The 22,121-nt window shown below is 35.3% G+C and overlaps 1 protein-coding gene and 1 long non-coding RNA gene across 4 annotated transcripts in view; one reads left to right on the top strand and one right to left on the bottom strand.

Annotated features, from left to right (window-relative positions):
* The window catches only part of CELF2 (CUGBP Elav-like family member 2), an 821,985-nt gene extending 816,858 nt beyond the window's left edge, over positions 1–5,127 (bottom strand). The window contains exon 1 of the mRNA XM_053225256.1: positions 5,051–5,127. The gene's annotated coding sequence lies outside the window, so the exon portion shown is untranslated. The remainder of the gene's footprint in view (positions 1–5,050) is intronic.
* Positions 5,128–5,142: 15 nt separating this feature from the next.
* Positions 5,143–22,121, top strand: part of LOC106981349 (uncharacterized) — a 51,466-nt gene continuing 34,487 nt past the window's right edge. For all 3 annotated transcript variants that reach the window (XR_003425190.2, XR_008299903.1, XR_008299904.1), the window contains exon 1: positions 5,143–5,454. This is a non-coding gene — a long non-coding RNA (uncharacterized LOC106981349). The remainder of the gene's footprint in view (positions 5,455–22,121) is intronic.

Below are 22,121 nucleotides of genomic sequence, written 5' to 3'. Positions count from 1 at the left end.
CAGAGCACTTGAAGTTTTCCTTCACAGCACGTAACGTGACTTGTAAGGACATATTTAGTGGCCATTTGTTTAAAAATGTCTTACATTTTAAGTCTCTTTTTTTCCTACATTCTTCTTTTTAGTTTATTGCATTCTAGTTGACACAGTGTTACATTCGTTTCAGGTGTAGAACAGTGATCTGACACATCTGTGCATTATGCTCTGCTCGTCATAAGTGCACTTTCCATCTGTCCCCACACAGCACTTCTGCAATACCTTTGACTATATTCCCTGTGCGGTATCTTTCATCCCTGTGATGTGTCCATTCCATACCTGGAAGTCTGTATCGCTTTTTCCCCTTCACACATTTTGCACATCCCCAACCTCACCCCATCCAGAAACCGCCATAGTTTATTCTATGTGTTAATGGGTCTCTTTCTGTTTTGTTTTGTGTTTTAGATTCCACATATAAGTGAAATCATAGGATATTTGTCTTTCTCCGTCTGACTTCACTTAGTATAATACCCTCTAGGTCCATCCATCCATTTTTCCAAAGAAGCCACACAGATGGCCGGCAGACACCTGGAAAGATGTTCAACATCACTCTTCATCAGGGAAGTACAAATCAAAACCACAATGAGTTATCATCTCAAAGCTCTCAGAAAGGCTAGTATCAAAAAATACAAGAAATAACAAGTGTTGGTGAGGATTGGAGAAAAAGGAACACTCGTGCACTGTTAGTGGAAATGTAAACTGGTACAGCTACCGTGGAAAACAGTATGGAGGCTCCTCAAAAAATTAAGCATAGAGCTACCACACTATCCAGTAATTCCACAATTTGGCATTTACCCAAAGAAAATGAAAACCACTAATTTGAAAAGATACATGCACCCTTGTTTACTGCAGAATTATTTACATTAACCAAGATATGGAAGCAGCCTAAGTGTCCAAAGGTAGATGAATAAAGATGATGTGCCGCTCATAGACAATGGAGTGTTACTCAGCCACAAAAAAAAGAACAAGAGATTGTCATTTGCAATAGTTTAAGCTTCTTGAGGATCATATATGTTTCTTTAGTCAGTATAGATCAGTGTCTTCTACAGAACAGACATTTAAGGACAAATTTTGAATGAATGAATGAGTGAATGAGGAAATTACACGTGCTATCTTGCCACTCTTCCTACAAAAATAATCTAGGAACAACTAGCCTTCTCTCTACCTCCCTCCATTGACCTGGGTTTCTAAATGATGAATTAACCTTTAGATCAGAATAAAAGGGAAAAAACTTAAACCAGTTTCCCTCTCTCTCTGTATCTCATGTATCTCTCTATCTTCATCCTTGTGAAAACAATAGAAAACCAAGGAGGCAGGAAGGAAACGGAGGATTATAAGATTTAGTGTAACTAAGCATTTACATACTTTCTGAGGAAATATACGATGGGTATATTAGAACAGTTTTGGTAATAGGCATTAGACAATATTCTAATTAATGCATAGGTTATAAACTGACTTTTTTGAATTATTTCATCACTCTGAAGTGTTAGGGATTGGTGCACCTAAGAATATTTTTATGTGTTGAAAAAAAGCATTGCTATACATCTTAGTTTCGAGGAGAGAGATATTCTCTTTATTTTCTTGGGTCACATGTGGAGGCATCTCAACAGATGATAGAACAGCATTCCTGATACACACTGACTGTTCTCTTGCAATGTGTCTTTCTAGTCCTGTGGGCATTTACCACATCAGTGAAGGGAGAACAGGGCACAAATTCAAGGGACTGGCCTAACCACACATCAGCTAAGCACAAATGCACAGGCCAGGACTTGTAGTCAATTAACTCATCGCCCTCTTGTATTTTGTTTGAACCACTTGACCACGGTGGCTGCCCAAACTGACATTCCCCTTTCTCTTCCTTGAAAGTTACCCATCTTCAGCTGGGCAGAGTCAAGAAACTTGACTATTTGATGGGGCCACTTCCTCTTGGCAAAGATGAAGAGACAGAGGCCCAAGAAGATTAATTAACAAAGTCAGTGGTAATCAAGTATTAGGATGGATAGCTCCTGATGCCTGGCTCAGTATTTTTTGCTTCTTTTCTTATTATAGTGAAAAAAAATACACAATTGAGACTGTATCAATAAATAATAATAATTTTTAAAAAGCACAAGAAAGAGAAAACACCTATGTGGCTATAGAAAAATTGCTGAAGGAAATGTGAGAAGAATACGCCGGTTCCAAGAGGTCGGAAACAATACATCATAATTTTTCTTGATCCCGGGAGCCTCATACTATGCTGAGTTTGTCATAGGCTAATTAATCAAATTACACTTTTTAGTCCACCAGTTGAATTTCTACTACATTTGTAAATCCCTGGATGACCAAGATATGACTATTTCATTTTTCAATTTCCCACAGATCCTAACACAGTTGATACTTAATAAACATTTATAATGAATTGAGCAAATGTCATATTTTCAAAAAGCATTATGTATACTTTTATATCGCCTTTACATTTTCATTCCAGCATCATATATAACCCCATCTGTTTGTACGTCTACGTGTAAAACAACGTTCACCCTCTCCTTAAGGCATTTCCTACTTCAACATCCATACAGTTATAAGCTGAAAACTATTCCCAAACACCACAAGAACTAAATGGCAAATGCGGAACTATTGTTAAAGAAATTTGCTCTTGAAATTGTCATGTCATAGCATTTCAGCAAGGGAAGGCGAAAGGACATTCCGATATTATGCGTGCTTCGATAGTGGGATGTGGGGTTATTACTGGTTCTTTTTTATTGAAAAAAAATGGATAGGGTAAAATCTAAAGTAATTTCAGTGTTATTCAATATTTTATTAATGGGGGAAAGCACCATTTTAACTGCAGCAATCTGTAGAATTATGGACTGATCACTAGTTCAAATGACAGAGCCCTACAGTGAAACCCATAATTCTACATTACGTTCTGCAAGAGATGACAGTGCTTCTCCACATACAATGGTATCGCTAGCCCGGAATCTTGTTAACACTCATAGTCTGAGAGGTGGTGCTTATCTTCTCTCATTCTTATTTTGAATCAGAAAGAAATTTGTTTCAGAGGTCTACTGGCCTCTATTCTTCAGATATGGGATTTTGGTCAATTAGCTATTTTCTTGCAGGTGACACCTTGGTAAGAAGTTTAAGAGTTTAAGTAGCGTGGTAAAATTATAAGGAAATTAATCTTTTTTATTAAAAAATAAATTAAGAAATGCCGGTGCCTTGGTTGAACTTGCAGTTAGCTCTTTGTAGCCATTTTAGTCACCGATTCTACGGAAAGTAGCTTCAGAGTTACTTGCTTGTTACTGGGCAACAATTTATTCCAATTATAACTGAAATGTTCCTAATAGACAGTTACTGGCGGATAAAAACAGATTTTAAAAATGAACTACTAAATCCATAGTGTTTTCTCTTGATGCAAGAGGCAGAAATTATTCTAACAATTGACACTTTCTAATGTTCTGAGGTCCTTTTAGACATTTCAAGTGATTTGGGGGGGCATCAGTGAGGACCCATGGGGTGGCACGGTTCAGAGCTGTTAAATGTAGAAATGACACAATTAGATTAAACAGCTACAGAGACTAGGGACCAAATGTTACCAGCGCATAGAATGCCATATTCTCTATCAGATGCAAATGACATACAGTCTTCAAACTTTCATAGGAGAGTTTTCTTTAAAAAAGGTCTTAATGGACATTTGGCAACTATATTCTCGACAGTCTCCCTATTACTTTTTTTACTTATCTATTAACAACAAAAAACAAAACACAAAATACCATAGTTAACAAACAACAATGGAGAACAGCATAAAATATCCCTTGATATCTTACATGTATTTTTCAAGGTAAAAAAGAGAAAATCTCTATTCCTAAGTTTCTTGACCCAAATCCAGCCCAACTCACAGACAAGCCTAAACCTTCCCATGTATATTCCAGCTTCCGAGGAGAGTCTGGAGAAGCTCAAATGAAGTTTGCCACATGGATATATTTTCAAATGAGATATTTGGTTTGCAAGAAAGGTTTTTTTTGTGTGTGTGTTCTTCCTGCTCTATAATATTAAAATTCAGTAAAAAAATACACTGACCGTAGTTGCCAACTGACATAAAATCTACATGTGTCAAAGGAAGGAGTACATTGATTGTGGATTTAACCTTGGGAACTTCATCACATAGTCAACAGTTATGTGTTTTGAAATGTGTCTTAAAGGATCAGATCAGCTCTCATGGAAATCAGGAGAGATGTTGCTGAAAATTTATACCATTTAGCTTCTGTTTCTCCCCGTAACAGAATAACAGGCAAGAACATTTTCAGCCCCAGTCTCAGGCAGAGTCTATAGAAATACTTGCTGAATTTAATTGGGTTGAATTAAAATTTGTCCTTTTCAAGAATAAAGTTGGCATCTCCAGTTCAAGGTCCCCAAATGATCTAGGCTCTCCACAGTTGACTGTCTAATGAACTCCTGACTAGTTACAGATCAAAGGGATTAAAATGACTTTACTCAGCACTCACTTGTGTCTGTTTCATTATCTGGACTAAGGAAGTCTAGGATAATTACGGTGTTACTTAAAAAAAAAGTTTCATCGTTGTACTTCCTGTTTGGTGAGTAAACAACAGAACAGTTATGGTCTGTAACGGACCTATTAAAACCCTAACACCCCTACAAGCGAGTAAGTTGGAGAACTCAAGAATTCTCCCTGACAGGACACTGAAATGTCAACCCTAAACGATCAACAACTCATTGCCATAGTGCGACAATCTTAACCTTGTTAAAACTGGGTGACCAGTCAATTCGCAGAGAGAAGCATCATCAGGATACCTAGGAATGCTGTTATTACCCATTATAAGTATGACGCGAGGGTCACATATCAGGCAATTACACCTTTTCATTACATGCTAACCCCTCACGGCAGGGATGCCACGCTTATGACTGCATTAGACAGACAAAGCCTTCAGCTCTTTAAAAAAAAGAAAAGCCAAAAAAAAGCAGGGGGGGCAGAAAAAAAAAGGAAAAGATAAAAAAATTAAATTCGTTTTCTTACCAGCACGTTGCAGCACAAATTCGCTCACAGGAGTGTTGCCTTTACAGGTTTCTCTTTTAATTATCCTGGAAGCAGGGAGACACAAAAAAAAAAAAAAAAAAAAAAAAAAAAAAAAGGCAAAGAAGAAGAAGCAGGGTGGTTAAATTAGCGTGCTGGAATCTTTTCAGTTTGTCGCAGAGTAGAAAAATAAAAAAGGGGGAAAAAAAGGCTCAGTAATTTAAATTTGCTCTCAGTTCAGGCTGCATCGTTGGGTCCCGCCCCTTCTTCCCGCTGGGTTCCACTACCTGCAAGGCTGGAATTGACAGCTACTGTGCAAACAAAAAAAGGAAACAAGCATGCTGGGACCATTCTGACTGCTGTTTGGGTCTCACTTGTCCTGACAACTAAAAATCATCAGTGGAAAGGTATTCTACATTTTCTACTTGAAGGATTTTTGCATGCAATTCCCTTCCATGTTAACGATACACATACAGCTCATGATGATGGGGTTTGATTACTGTTTGGGTTTTCTTTTTTCCTTTCATTGTTTTGTTTTTCTAAATATGTATAATAATCATAGTTACTGTTATTATTCACATTTTTACTGTTTTCAGCTGTTCAGTGTCATTCTTTGCATTTCTTACTGTCCTGTCCTCCTCTCCAAGACATGTTCTCTCCTGTGTTTTCCTTTCAGTCATAAACACTGAAATTTCTAGGGACGGTAGAAATGCCAAGATTAACAGAGTTGCCACTTCTCATTTGAATGCTTTTTTTTTTTTCTATTTTTGAGCATTTAGTATTGAGAATAGTTCAAGGGACGGAAGGGCCTAGGAAGGAGATTCCATAAGCACCAGAAACTTTTAAAAAGGATGAGATAATAAGGCAAAAAGCTCATTTTCATATTTATGAATGAGGCAAATAGCTACAAACCATATACGGAGATGGGGTATACACTGCATATTTAACCTTAAGGTGTAGAAAACCACTTTAATTTTAGCCAACGAAATAAAATGGCTACTTCATGTGCAGCATGTTCTGTCAGTGTGTAGCAGGAGGAATCATGGGAGATAATAAAGCCCGTCCTTCTGTCAGAACGTAAATAGCTTATGGAGGATTTTCAATAAGTTTTATTGTTGTTGTGGTTGCTGTTTGCTAAACTTTCATTTCAGATGAGGCTGCTGTAGGCTACTTTGGTATGGAAGCTATGACATGCCTGTACATGTAAGGATTATCTACACGTTAGCCTCTTCATCTGAAGCACTGCTTCTAGAATGGTATACATAGCACTGGGTCTCCTATGAAAGCACGGACTTTCTTAGATAATCCTCCTGCTCCAACCGAGTACTGTGCTGAGCGATGTGTCACGTCACACAGTCGGGGTGCGGCGGTTAAGGTGTAAAGGATAAAATGCACATGGTTCTTTGCTAGTGGCTGCTAACATGAAGGAAAGTTATTCGTACAGATGTGACAGCATTTAATTTACTTTTACTTGTTAGTTTTTGTATTTTTAAAAACCTTTTCCCCTTATCCCTACCTCAAGCCATTTAAATGCATTTCACTGTTCCTGCACAATATGGAGAAGCCCTGAAAGCCAACAGTGAGCCTGACCTAAGGGACTTGACTTTTTAAAGTCAGATTTTCAAAAGAGAAATGATTTGCAATGTAACTGAAATAAACATGATTTGGCTTTCTCAATTGGTAAAAACTTAGCTGAATATCAGATATCCATATTGTCATTTGAAATTTCACCCTAAAGTCAAACCAACCAAAAATGGAAAGACTGAGGAAGCAACGAGCAAAACTATATATTTGCCTTGTATTATAAACTTTATCGGGATTACTTTTCTGGTAGCAATGAATGCCTTTACTCGACTCCCATGAGCAGCTATAGCGTGGAAAAATAAGGCAGCTCAAGTACTCAAGAAGCCATGTTAACTTCCCAGGTAGTTAGGCAATCAGCTTTAATGAAACAGTGGTAAATTACACCAATGTGCTAATTATGGTACTTTGTCACAGCATAAAATGCAATAAAACCAACCCATGTCTTGGCTTGGAAAGTGTTATGCATAGATTTTTTTCAAAAGATTTAACAGAAGAGAGATTTTATTTTCCTAAAGCATTCTGTAATTCCAAGTGGAGTTTTCTCAATCCTTTTCTGTAAAAGAAGGCTTCTAGGAAGATATGTAGAGCTGAAAATATATAGAAGAAAAAATATATGTAGAAGAAAAAAATATGTAGAAAAATATGTAGAAGGAAAAAATATGTAGAGCTAGAAAAAAGCAATGATAATGGCTTTTTAAAACTGGTGTCTTACCTTATAATTATACAGTTTTATGATGACATGCCAATATTAAATACTTTGGTACCATTGTGAAAACATAACACACACAGAACATATTAGGATATATACAAATATACACAGAGCTGCACATGTTGGTTTATATTCTGAACATCTCTGTTTTAAATGAAGAATATTTTTACATTGTCAATGCTGACTGAGTGCAGTTAGCAGAAGAGCAGTTTCAAGCAAATAAAAAATCCTGACACTGAATCTTAGAGAAGGAATAGGCTTTAAGAAATGTATGAATGAGCCCTGTGATTTCACTAGACATTGAACCTGTGACTGCAGAAGTTACTACTTGGTGTTGGGGGGCCGAGTATCATCTTACTGCGTATCTCATAACTAACCTGGGAAAAAAGTCACTTCAAAAATACCCTACTGAATCGTTAGGAGTTCTGGGTAGGGATATACATTTATATGGCTTTCAAATCATGGAAAAGTGCCTTAAAGAAACACATTGAACAAGTGTATTGGAAATGTTTTTTAGAGAAATTCTTTCAATAGCTTTAATGTCATACACTACTTAAATGTTCATTCTTAGAGAAACTTAATGTCAGGATGGGAAATGCTAGTTCATTTTTTTAAAGTGTATCACACGAATACATTTTTATCTTCTCAGTTATAGTTGACAATTTTTTCAAACTTACTGCATATTTTAAAATTATTTATTACTTTTTGATAAATGTCTCCCTCATTCTGGATCAACTCTCTTTAGTGTGATTTCACTGTTTTGTCTTTGGGGCAGTGAAGCACTTCCTAGTGAATGGTAAAATGTGATCCTGATGTCTTACTGACTACACTACCCAATGAATAATGTTTTTTTATTTCAGTAGGGTTCTGATAAACTGCTTATATTTATTATATTACTTAATTAATATGATTAATCCCTTTAAATGTGAATAACTAAAAAATACCTCACCACTGTCATAAAAATATATCTGCTACTCTTGGATTGTCTTTTTTTAAAGTTTATTTATTTACTTTGAGAGAGACAGAGACAATGCCAGTGGGGGAGGGGCAGAGAGAGTGGGATAGAAAGAATCCCAAGCAGGTTCCACATGGGATTTGAACTCATGAAACCATGAGATCATGACCTGAGCCAAAAACCAAGAGTCAGATGCTTAACCAACGGAGCCACCTAGGTGCCTCACTCTTGGGTTGTCTTTTGAAACATGTTTCCATGATTAAATCAATTTAATTAAATTTATGAAAAGCAAGTTTGAGTTTTTGAACACACACTTTACACACACAGACACAGAATTTTGGTTTTAAGGTTTTCACTATCATTTCTTTAGGACCAAGTAAATACCCAGTTCAGTCTGGGTGTTCAGATTATGAAAGTATTAACTCAGAAACTGACACTTGGCCTAGGACAGAACAAAGACTGTAGGGTACCTCAGAGTTCCCTACCCTGCTAACTAACATAGTCTCACACAGACAAGCAAACATCTGACAAATGGAAGCATGCTTTTAGATTGAATTCAATACTGAAGTGTAAGGGAGCCCCTCTGGGTATGAGCTCAAATGGCTAAACATAATGTCTCTTCATTAGTGGTGCCGGGAACATGTGATACCTGAAGAATAACGGTGGTTTAAAATGGGAAACAACGTTAAATTCTATTTATACATTGCTCTTCTGATAGGCATAGCATACACACAAGATGTAAGAAGAGGACCCGGTAAACCACAGAAAATACAGAAAAGAACACCCAACTTAGACATGTAAAAAAATAGAGCACTTTGTTTGTTTTTAAAATTTTTTGATATTTATTTTTGAGAGAGAGAGAGAGACACAGAGACAGAGAGCGAGTGGGGGAGGGGCAGAAATGGAGGGAGACAGAATCCGAAGCAGGCTCCAGGTTCCGAGCTGCCAGCACAGAGCCTGACGTGCAGCTGAAACTCATGAACCGTGAGATCATGACCTGAGCTGAAGTTGAATGCTTTGACTGGGCAACCCAGGCACCCTCCAAATAGAGCATTTTATAAAAATGCTCATTTCTTGATTAAACTGGCTGTTGGAATTTTGTGGAACAGATCGGAAAGCAGAAAAAGCTTCCTTAAAAATCAGTTGGTGAGAGATTATGGTCTGAGAAAGTTTAAGCAAAGATGAAAGTCCAGGGAAATTCAGGTCCCTGTACTGGCCAAGGTGACATAGGGCTTATAGAATACGATCAGTAGAATACACTGGAAGGAGGGGTGACTTCTCCCTTGGATACAGAGGTGGACAGCAGCACAATTCACCCTGTGGGGGCTGCAGGGAGGTGCAAGTTTTGCACAGTGAGGGATGGTGTGGCTAGTTTGGAACATGCCCATTTGAGAATTCAGCTGCACAAAGTACAGAAGATAGCCGGTGTCTGACTCTAGCTGCCAAGACAGGGATCAGTGCAGAGGTGATAATGATGAGAGTTATGAGCATAGGGCAGAGAGCACATAATGATGAGCTCTTCAAGAGAATGCCAAGAAATGAGAGAAGAATTTCAGGGATGGTAAAGGTGGAGCTCAAGTGACAGATGAAGAAGTGACATCAGAGGTGAGAAGAAATGTGGAGCAAGATGGGGTCAGAAGATTCCAGAGCATCAGATTCTTCAAAGATTGCAAATATATATAATCTGGACTGGAATAGACTAGAAAATGCTGAGGAAACAGCAAGCTGAAGGCTCTTGGCAAAGCGATCTCGTTATACTGGTGGTGGGGTCGGCTGCCGGATAGCATTGGTAAAAAAAGGAAATGCCAAAGGCAAAACTTCATGGAGTTAACTACAACACAACTTAATCTAATTAGAATTTATTAACCATTTTACAGCAGTTCTATTTGGCAATGTGGTCCAGTTTAGGTTGAGATAGTAAGGGATACAATGAAATAAGACTTCCAGGTTCTTATTCTCGATCTAGTTAGAATATATGAAAATCTAATTGGAGTATACTTGGGCTTTTTTCATAAATACAGTAAAGTACTGTAAATGTATTTTCTCTTCCTTATGATTTTCTTAATAGCATTTTATTTTCCTCTAGCGTACCTTATTGTAAGAATACAGTATATAATACATGTAACATAGAAATATGTTAATTGACTACTTTTGTTATCAGTAAGGCTTCCTGTTGACAATAGGTTATGAGTAGTTAAGTTTCTGTGGAGTCAAAAGTTCTACACAGATTTTTGACTGTGCAGGGGTCAGTGTCCCTAACCCTTAGGTTGTTCAAGGGTCAACTGTATATACAATTACATTTAAAGGTTTATTTTAGGGGCGCCTGGGTGGCTCAGTCGGTTAAGTGTCTGACTTCAGCTCAGGTCGTGATCCCACGGTTTGTGAGTTTGAGCCCCACATCTGGCTCTGTGCTGACAGCTCAGAGCCTGGAGCCTGCTTCGGATTCTGTGTCTTCCTCTCTCTCTCTGCACCTCCCCTGCTCATGCTCTGTCTCTGTCTCTCAAAAATAAATAAATGTTAATTTTTAAAGGTTTATTTTAGAAATCTTTCTCATGTGGAGAAAATTGTGATATGACTGAAAAGACAGCACACGTAAATGTGTACATGACAATCCCTTCTTACCAATATATAGCATTTAATTTGGCAGAAACTGTATTTGTACCTAATTTTAAAGATGATTTATGGCACACCTAATAGACCAAGGGAATATTTGTTGGATAGCCATGTCTATACATATGAAGGGCACTAAAAGGCATCTTGTATTTAAACAAACAGCCCAGGAATCACACAAGCACACATGTAAAATATCTCTTCAATTGTTACATTATATAATTGTTCATTCCGATATGAACTGGAATTATCCCATCCTTGTTTCAGGTTCTTCACTGTAGTCACTGCTCATGACTTTTTCCAAATTAAAATCTTTATCAATTGATCTCTAAGGAAGTTTAACCCTCCCATCTTACAGATGTTCTGCAAAATGCTCTGCAACATATTTCTATTATCTGATACTGTTAGGAAGGCAGATTTAAATGACTTGCTATTTTGGCACATTAGCAAAGGAATATAGAATTTCATTACAAAACTCATAATTTCTTCCCAAGCCAGTGGTGAGTAAGTCTTTGTAAAGCAGAGTTATTTTCCCCAAACCATGATTATCTGCATCTATTAGAATTGACATAATTCTTCTTTTTTAGAAATAGGAAGAGAAACAAAGGGGGTGATACAGTGGGGAAGATCAGATGTGAATCCGGAAAATCTTCTTTATCTTTTTCTGAAATAATTTCCCATTGTCATTAATTTAAAGCTGTTTCCAACTTGAGGATTGTAGGTACAGTTTTCCTGGATTCTGAGTTAACTTCTGGATAACATTTGCTACATTGTGCATAACATGTTACAATTTTATTATTTATTTATTTAGACAGCAGTTGAACAATTCATAGTTACATTTTTTTTATGCTCTGTCTTGTGCCCTCTCCTTTTTCTGCAACATGATATAAATCTTGTAGCATTTCCATTACTTGCCAAATGCAGTCCAATATTTATCATTGTGTAAAAAAATCAAAACACAACAAAATAAACAAGTGACGATAAAACTAACTACCCCTAAGCTTGCTATTGTGAAAAGAAAAGGTCTTGCTTTATAATTTTGATGAAAAGGTAAGCCAGTACATTTTCATAGAAATATATTTGTATATTTTATTTTCCAAATGGTTTAGTCAAATGCAGACATGATATACTTAAATGATCCTATGTCAAGACTGCACTGAGTAAAAGTGTCTTAAAGATCTACGTGTACCTTTATATGAAGTTTGTGTCTCATCATAGGAAATCACTGAAGTATTTTAAACAGGAGTAAGATATAATTATATATGTATTGTTGAAAAACAAATCTGTTAGCAGCATTTACAATAGGTTGAAGTGGTGAGAATTCCTTCAATGATATATTACGCCAATAATATTTTATCTTGCTTGGTTAAAAAACAGATTTAAGGTAGTTTACAGGGAAACATATAATTCAGCAATATAAAACATAATTTAATGATACTGAGGAGAGAGAAAAATAAAGGTACATATGCAAAGGAAATCAGGAATTAAATTAATGAACACAATGATACTGTAATATCATAGAAGTTAAGAGGCAATTTGGCTCTAATATTCCCAAACAATGTGAAATAGAAAACACAATCAGCTTCATGTGTCATACTGTTCATAAGATTAAAATAAACCAGTTGTTGGGGCACTTAGGTGGCTCAGTCATTTAAGAGTCTGCCTCTTGATTTTGGCCCAGGTCATGATGTCATGGTTGTGAGAGCAAGCCCCAGCGGGCTCCATGCTGAGTGTGGAGCCTACTTGAGACTCTCTTTCTCTGCCCCTCCCCCACTTGCTCACACATGTTCTCTCTCTCTTTCAAAAAAAAAAAAAAAAAAAAACAAAACCAGAAACACAACAACAGCTGTTGAGAAATACAGATATTTGAGATGAGAAATTAGAAAGCTGTTCCTCTCAGTTTCTCACAGAGAGGTCCCAAAAACCTCCTCAACACAAACATTTATATCTTATATACAATGGGCCTGGTTTTAGTCATAAATGGGCCAAACTTCTTATATCAAAGCTTAAAATGATTATAATTTAGGCTGAAAACTAATCAAATGCTCCACCTCAGCCCTAAAACAAACCAGGAAAACACTGTAAGCAATTAACTAGCCAATTAAATAAATATTAAGACCTTAATTTGTGTCAGACCTTGTCCTAGTTACTAGAGATACAACTGGGAACAAGAACCAATCTTTTCTTTCAGACAAGTGGGGATGAAGACAAGTTGATAGACAACCAAGACGAGTGATAAGTGTAAGGATGGGAAGTAGATAGCCTGATATGGGTGGACGGAGAAAGGGTAGTGTCAACTGAGACTCAAGGAATCCAAGATGGCTTCCAAGGGGAAGTGACCTCTATACAGCATCCTGAAGAAGAAAAAAGTAAGGAAAGAAGTTACTAGGAAACTGGAAATAGATAAAACTGTCACACTCAAAGGGAACAAAGAAGTGGACGACATTCCTCAAATGAATTAGGATTTGTATCTCTAGTGCATACAACAGAGCAATCTAAAAAAATTCTACATCAGTTCCTAAGTAAAAATAAATACTCTCTTAACAAAAGTTGATAGAATGATACTTGCTGAAAACAGTTAATGTCATTTACCCAGAACTTATGACAAGTATTGTATTGAGTCTTGGAACTCAGAAGCATTCCCATTAGAATCAGAAAGATAAGAGTGATTTCTATTATCCTTGTTATTCAGCATTTTCTTAAGGATTCTAAACAATAAATGAAATGAAATCATGAAAAGATAAGCAATGTATATTTTGAAAGGGAAGAAACAAACTATAATTTCTTCTTTTCAGATGATATACTTATCTGTAGAGAAAATGCAAGAGATCCGTACATATAAATATAACCATTTATAACTAACAGGAGATCATCAAGATTATTGATGAAAAATACATAAAAATTTAAGAATATTCCTACATTTCATCAATAAGCGTAAAATTTAGTGGAAAACACAACCCTCTATATACTAGGAAGCAAACTGTGAAGCCTGAGGAACAGACTTGACAAAAGATGTGTAAGATCGTCTTGCACAAAATTATAAAATATTATTTTTTTAAAAAAATTTTTTTTAACGTTTATTTATTTTTGAGACAGAGAGACAGAGCATGAATGGGGGAGGGGCAGAGAGAGAGGGAGACACAGAATCGGAAGCAGGCTCCAGGCTCTGAGCCATCAACCCAGAGCCCGAGGTGGGGCTCGAACTCACGGACCGCGAGATCGTGACCCGAGCTGAAGTCGGACGCTTAACCGACTGAGCCACCCAGGCGCCCCAAAATATTACTGAAATAAATAATATAGGATATGAAAATCTGAGTTACAAGTTACACGAGGTTATAGAGATCTAATATTCCTCAAATTAATCTATAAATGCAAGGCAATTTTAGTCAAAATCTGATACATTAGAACTCAGGGAAGATCTAAAATCTATTGCTTGAACTGTGCACCATATCTTTTCTATAAAACAGTGATTTCAATGTCGTAATTTTAAAATAATTTTCTCACATTTACATGAATTAAAGGGGAAAACAAAATGAGCGTGTTAACAGATGAAGTAAAATTGTCAAGACTGTCAGCTTATAAACTGTCAAAATGTATGTAAAAATAGAGTGCTGTAGTAAATATAGGAAACATCTAAATAAGTGTATTCAAAACTATAGAGTGGAATAAGAAAATATGAAGACATCCCTCACAATAACCAACATCTCTGTGCATTTCCCCTTCCCCAGGAGTAGCACCCTGTCTGAGCCCGGACCAGACTTAGTATTCATCATATGCTTAGGACTGAAAACTGCTTGTACGGATAGCCTAGGACTTCCCGGCACCCCTGTTTCTTTAGAAATTGACTCCCTTTAGTCCTCATTGCTTCTATAGCTCTATGGCCTATTTAAATATTTTAATTTTATACTGTATCTGGCTTTTCACACTCATTTCATTGGGAGGATTGTCATGCTGTGAACAGCTCCATCCTATCCTTCCCCAAATATAATGTTATTTCTGTTTATTTTAAAGTTTTAGATGTATGATATCATGCTGCATTTAGTTTTCTGAAATGTGTTGTTTCACTTAGATTTCCACTAAGCATATAGAAGTTGTAGCTGTAGATAATGAACAGTCACTCAAGTAGAAGATTCCATTCTTAATACTACATAATTTTTCTACTCTTCTACTGATAGGTATTTGGTTTGTTTCTAGATTTTTGTTTGGTTCTGGTTATTATAAAAACTGCATATATTATGTCATTGTTACAACAAATATTGCACATTTCTAGTTATTTTGCTATTATGAGAGTGGACACTGTTGCAAGGCAATAAAAGCCCCAGATCTTTCAGAGGTAAAAGGATTGGTATCCCTCACCTAGCAAGCAACACCAACACAGATCAGCTAAAATATGGGGTGAGAGTAGGGAATATTAACATATATATAAGAGTTCCAGAAGGTAAGAATAGAGAGAATCAATGAGGGTTAATATTTGGAGGGGTAATACATGAAAATTTACCAGCTATGCCATGATGAAAAATATGAAACCACAGCTTCAGAAAGCACCGAAAGAAAATGAATAAAAAGAAACGTAAGATGATATGTAATGATGACAAAAAGGTAAAACACTGTTAAAGGAGTCTTCGGTTTCCAGCCATAATGTAAGAACTAAGTGTTGGATTTAGCTTCCTGCTATGAAGAACTATAAATCTGGGTAGAATGTATGAAACTGTGTACAGATATTAAACCATAGGTAGCTCAGGTCTGTCATCCCTGAGACAAAAAGAAACCCCTGAGGTAAGCACCATATTTACCCTAGCTCTCTGCATAGAAAGTGACTCCTAAATGCAACAGACAAGAGTAGAGCTAAAGCAGAGTATCAGGGTCTCACTGACATGAGGAGGCTAAGAACAGATTTCAAGGCTACTGAAGCAGCTAAAATGTGCATAACGGCTTCCAGAAAGGAGGAGGCAATGGAGAGAGGGAATCCTAGGATTTCCTAGGATTGCCTGGGAGAGAGTGGCTGCCTCAAGGTTGGGAGTGGAACCAAAAGGCTGCATAGTTCTAGGAAATACTGATGTCCTGACTCAACCATAACTGAAGGACCTTGTTACTACTGTGTACATTCAGCTGATATCTCAGCACAGTTATACCTAAGGGGTAACGATCATGCCCCAAAGTAACTGTGATGGTTCTTAACAAAACCTAGAACTAAGTTTCAGCAAAATCATTAAAGGTGCCAGAAAATTAACTTCCCATTTTAATAAAACACAACATTCCTTACAAAGAGACATTAAACCACACCTGTTATAACTGATCATCCTTCCCAAATTATATTATTGCATGCTCTCTATACAGTAGAATAGGCAAGAAAATGAATATAGGCATTTATTTAACCTAAAATAGACATGAAAAAAGAAACAGTAGGACAACAGTAGATGGGGCGGATAGAAAAGAAACAGAAATATGACATAATAAACTCCAAATATGTCAATAACTACATTAAATGTAAATGAATCAAACACTTTCATTAAAAAGCAGAGAGTAGCAGATTGTATAAAAAAGTAAGAATCAATAACATATATTCTAGGAGATTCACTTTGAATTATAAACCACAACTAGGCTTAAAGTAAAATAATGACAAATTTATGCCTCATAAACATTAAATATGTAAAAACCATGAAACATATAAAAACATAAAGGCTAAATTTGCATCAAATTAAGCCTACTTCCAAATAAGAAGTATTGGCAGAGAAAAAAGGGGAAATGTTATACCGGTGAAAGGGTAAATTCAGCAGGAAAACATACAGTCTTAAATGTGCATGTATCTCGTATAGGAATGTCAAAGAACATGAAGCAAAACGGACAGAACTAAAGAGTAAAATGGACCAATTCAAAGTTAGAGTCGGCAATGTTGACTCTTCTCTCAGAAATGGTTTGAACAAGTAGACAAGAAATCAATAATGACAGAGAAGATCTGACCTCAGAACATCATACCCAGTAACTGAAAAATATACTTTCTTTTCAAGTGCACATGAAGCAATGACAGACATACCGTACTTGGGGCCATAATAAATTCCAAAAGACTAATGAGAAAAAACATAGAAAAATGTTACCTCTAATAGGAATGAAAGAGAAGATATCATTACATATTCTCCATACCTTATAGGAATAGGAGAATATTGTCTAAAGTTCCATGTAGCAGATCAAATAAAATTTTACAAATCTGTTGAAAAATTCTACTTACCTTACACAAGAAGAAACAGAAAACCTGAAAACTATTCATTTATTAAAATAATTAGACTTGTAATATTACATCTCCCTACAAAGAAAAGTCAAGACCCAGATATACTGGTGAATCCTATCAAATGAATACTGTCCATTGTTATACAAAGTGTTTTTGAAAATGGAAAATAGAACACTCTCCCAATTTATGAGGCTATAATAACTGTAGTAACAAACACTGACGTGGACATTACAAGAAAAGTAATGCACAGTCCAAAATCTCTTATGATTTAAAGATATACCAACCCAACTGCTCTGTAATACAACTCCCAGGAGTTTAACGAAGAGAAATGAAAACACATATCCCCAAGAGAATTGTACTTGATGTTAATAACTGATTTATTCACAATAACCAGAAACTAGCAATAAGAATATGTTTAACAGATGATAAACAACATCTGTACAATAGAATACTACTTACCAGTGAAAAATAAACTGAAAGATATACTCAAACTGAAGATATACTCAAGAAAATAAATGCCTCTTACAGGTATTATATTTAGTAAAGGAAGTCAGATATACAATAATGCAGAGTTTAATTTTGTTAATATCAAGTTCTCTAAGAGCCAAAACTAATCAATGCTGAAAGAAACCAGACCAGTGGTTATGTGGCATGGGGTTGGGGGAGACTGAATGCAAAGGTGTGAAGAAGGCAGTCTGGGGAGAAGGAAATTTTGGGAGTGGCTGTTACACGGACATATATATTTGTTAGCATTGAACTGTACACTTAAATCTAAGCACATTATTGTATATTTTGTATGTAAAATTTATAGTAAAAGTTGTGGAAAACAGAATAGGTAGAATAGTTACAAAAGAAGGACAATCGAAAGAACTGCATATATTTTAAATACAACAATGTAAGTCTGAAGAAAATGGAATATTAACTTTAAAACACAAAGAAGGATATCCTAAACAAATATATGAATTGAAATTCTCTCTGTATAAAATATTATTAATGTCCAATTATTGAGATTTTCATAAAAAGTGAAAATTTAAATATTAGACAAAAACGGTATGTATGTCAGGGGAAAGGTGAGTAGAGTTAAAATCTTAGAAACTTGTTTTCTGGAAACAAATCTTGTTTTCTAGAAAGGCTTTACTTTGGTTTTTACCTTTCTTAAGTTAAATATTCATGAAAACTACTTCAACAGTAGTCACAAGAAACAAATAATAATAAAAGAAAGAGAAAAATAGGGAGCTTAAATTTCAAACCAGTAGAGGAAAAACATGGAAGATAAAATAGGCAAACAAACAAAATGAAGAGGTCGTAAGCGAGAAAGAATTCTAATTGTAACTGACACTCATATAGTGATTCCTACAACCCAGGCTGGTTTAATCACTTTATACATGTGAACTACTTAGATCACAAAGTGGCTTGATGACCTTTATGGCTTGATGACCATCCTCATATTATAGAGTAGGAAAGTGTGACGCAAAATTTCATAAAGCTACCAAGTGGCAGATTGAAAACTAGGCAGCTTGGTTACAAAACCCGTTCATGAAACCAAAATCTTCCTGTTCCCCAAAAAGTGGAGCAGAAAAAAACCAAAAAGAGATGGAATGAAAGGAATTCCAAAGTAATGACAATGATAAGTGTCCAATTATGTATGATAATTATAACTAATGTTACTGGCAAAAGACAGATTTTCAAGGGGATTTCAAAAGTTACATGTCTATCCCGTTATGAGTGGTATATGTATAGTATGAAAAGCTGAAAGCACAATGAAGGAATAAGATACATAAAGAAAACAGAAACCAAAATAAATATTGGATAGCTACATCTATATAAAAATATACTTTAAGGCAAAACATATTAAGGATAGAGAGGATCACTACATAATAATAAAAGGATTCTATTCCCCTGGATGTTATAGGTCTGCAAACTTGTATGCATCTTATAAAACAGACCCATAAATATAATACAAAAATGAACAAAACTGCTTTTGAGGTTCAGCCCATGCTAACAGTGAATAAATGCTGATGAAGTAATTCAGATAGAAACTTGAGCACCAACTTAGGAAAATTTACGTTGCCCAATATTTTTATGTTTTAATATTACTTGTATGTAGAACTTCCCATCTTATTTTAATTTTTAATTTTTTAATATTTAAAAAAATGTTTATTTATTTTGAGCACGAGTGGGGGAGGGACAGAAAGAGAATCCCAAGTGCAATCTGTGCTGTCAGCGCAGAGCTCGATGTGGGGCTCAAACTCAGGAGTTTTGAGATCATGACCTGAGTCGAAACCAAGACTAGGACTCTTACCTGACTGAGCCACCCAGGCTCCTCCGAGCATTTTGTTTTTAAATATGGCGATAGACACTTTTGCCAATAAGATATTAATTACCTCATTATCATTACTTTTCCCCTAAGTTTTATTTAAAAGGATGGATTACTGGTTTAGAAGTTGTACACAATGCTCAAGGTTCTGATATATATTACCTATATTACTACATTTACCTCCTGAGAAATCAAACTAATTTACATTCAAATGGATATATGAGAATTCTTTACATATTTTCATTTTTAAAAGGCTTCAACAATATAGATAAAATGGAGTAATGTATATTATCTTAATTTTAATTTGACTTCTAGGTCATTTAAATAAGATTTTTTTCTTACTAGTCATTTATATATCTTATTTGGAATCTGTTTTCATGTTTTACCAAATTTTATGTTAGGGTGTTTATGTTCATTTTGACTTGTAGGAGATTTTTATATTAAAGATATTAAAATTTATATTTTGTATATATTTAAAATTTTTATGTTTTTATTTATTTTATTTCATTTCATTTTATTTATTTATTTATTTATTTATTTATTTAATTTTATTTATTTTTGAGACAGAGAGAGACAGAGCATGAGCAGGGGAGGGTCAGAGAGAGAGGGAGACACAGAATTTGAAGCAGGTTCCAGGCTCTGAGCTGTCAGCACAGAGCCTGACGTGGGGTTCAAACTCATGAACTGTGAGATCATGACCTGAGCCGAAGTTAGATGCTTAACCAACTGAACCACCTAGGCACCCCTATCTTTTGTATAAATTATTTTAAGTTTTCTGATAACTTGTGTTTGTATAGACAAAGTTTTTTGTTATTAAGAAATTTTTAGGTTTGATGTACTCAAATCTATCAGTTTTTCTTTTAGTATTTTTTACGTCATCATGTTGAAATAATCTCTTATCATTGCAAGATTATATAATGATTTCCATGTATTTCTATGCATGAAAATTAAATATACATCTAAGTTACTCATATTTCAGTAAAAAAATTACAACAAAAATTATAGTTAGAATTGGGTAAAATAAAATTATAACTGAGTAAAATGAAATTACAAGTCAAAACATGTTGAATATAGTACTAATAGTAAATGGAGGGAAGTTGAGAGTCATGAATATTCATTTTAGGAGATAAATAAACCAAAAGAAAGTATAAAAAGGGTACTAAGTAAGCCAAAGATTAGAAACCAATGGCTTAGAACGTAAAGATACTACAGATATTCAAAATTTCAATAGTTGTTTTCTTCAAAAGAATAATAAAACAGAAAAATCTCCTATAAATGAACAATTAGCAACAAAAGGGGACATAATTAAGATAGAGGAGAGATTTAAATACAGTTAGAGAATACTGTGAGCAACTCAATGCCATTTAATTAGAAAACTTGGATCAAATAGGCAAATTTTTAGAAAAATATAAATTTTTATAGAATGTTCAAGAAGAAATAGCAAGCTTACTCTTATAATAACCCAAGAAACATAATTAGTATTAACGATAATCTCACAGAAAAGTCACACACCTCAAATTATTTTGCCAGCAAATTCTACAAAACTTTGAAGAAAAAGATCATTCCAATTTTATTCTATCTCCTCCAGAAAATGGAGGAGATTTCATTTCAACTAATTCCATGCAACTAGCATAACCTTAAAGCCAATCTCAATTGTGATCCTATATCCAAAACTCCTTAAAACAGCCTAATGCAATATCCCCCCCCCCCCAAAAAAAAATTACAAACTCCCCTGGATGTGTCTCTATTTACTTGAAGTACCACTGAATTTTGCAACCAACTGACCACTACAGGTGGCCAAACTCTGCACCTATGTTTCAAAGATTCCTACATCTGCTGGCTTCTGGCTGGCTTCAGCCAGTGGGAGGCACTGGAAGGGAGACAGGAGAGTAGAAGGATAGGGAAAGCCAGGATGCTTCTCCCTGGCTTTATTTTGGATGGACTTTCTAGCAGCAAATGACTCTCCTGTGTCTCCAGCTGTCACTAGCTGGCCTTGCCATGACTCCACTTTCACTGAGTATTCCCCAGGGCAGGTGCCTCCTTGTCCCATTTGGCTTCTGCCTATTCTATCACCTTTGTAGCCAACCCCCTGGTGTAAACTGTCTCTATTATGACGCAAGAAGTCAAGTTACATTTTAATGAGGAGTGTAATCACCACATTAACATATTTTAAAAGACATTTATATAATCATCTTAATAAATGTAAAAATAACTTAATTTCAACCCTGACTCATGTTTAAAATTCTTAGAAAACTAAAGCACTTCTAACTAAATAAAAGATAGCTTACAAAAAACATCATTCTTAATGGTGAAACCTTAAAAAAATTCCTAGGGAATGTTTAATATCATCATATCTTTTCATCTTTGCACTAGATCCTAAAACTTAGAAAGAAAGTAGATGCAGAGGTATAAGAATGAGAAAGAAACAAATTCTCTTATTCACAGAAGATATGTGTGTATAAAGAACATAGGAATTAATATAATAATTATTATCAACAATAAAGATGTTTGGAAATGAAGCTGCTAGAGAAATAAGTATAACAAAATTTGTGCAAGACAGGAATGAAAAAAAAGATAATTTTATTAAAATATGTTATAAAACAATCTAAAAAAAGAAATATATGTGCATTCATTAATTGGAAGCCTCGGTATTATATTTAATTTTTCCTCAAA

This window comes from Acinonyx jubatus, chromosome B4 (genome assembly GCF_027475565.1).
Source record: "Acinonyx jubatus isolate Ajub_Pintada_27869175 chromosome B4, VMU_Ajub_asm_v1.0, whole genome shotgun sequence".
Taxonomy (NCBI): domain Eukaryota; kingdom Metazoa; phylum Chordata; class Mammalia; order Carnivora; family Felidae; genus Acinonyx; species Acinonyx jubatus.
This window is presented reverse-complemented; position numbering and strand designations above follow the sequence as displayed.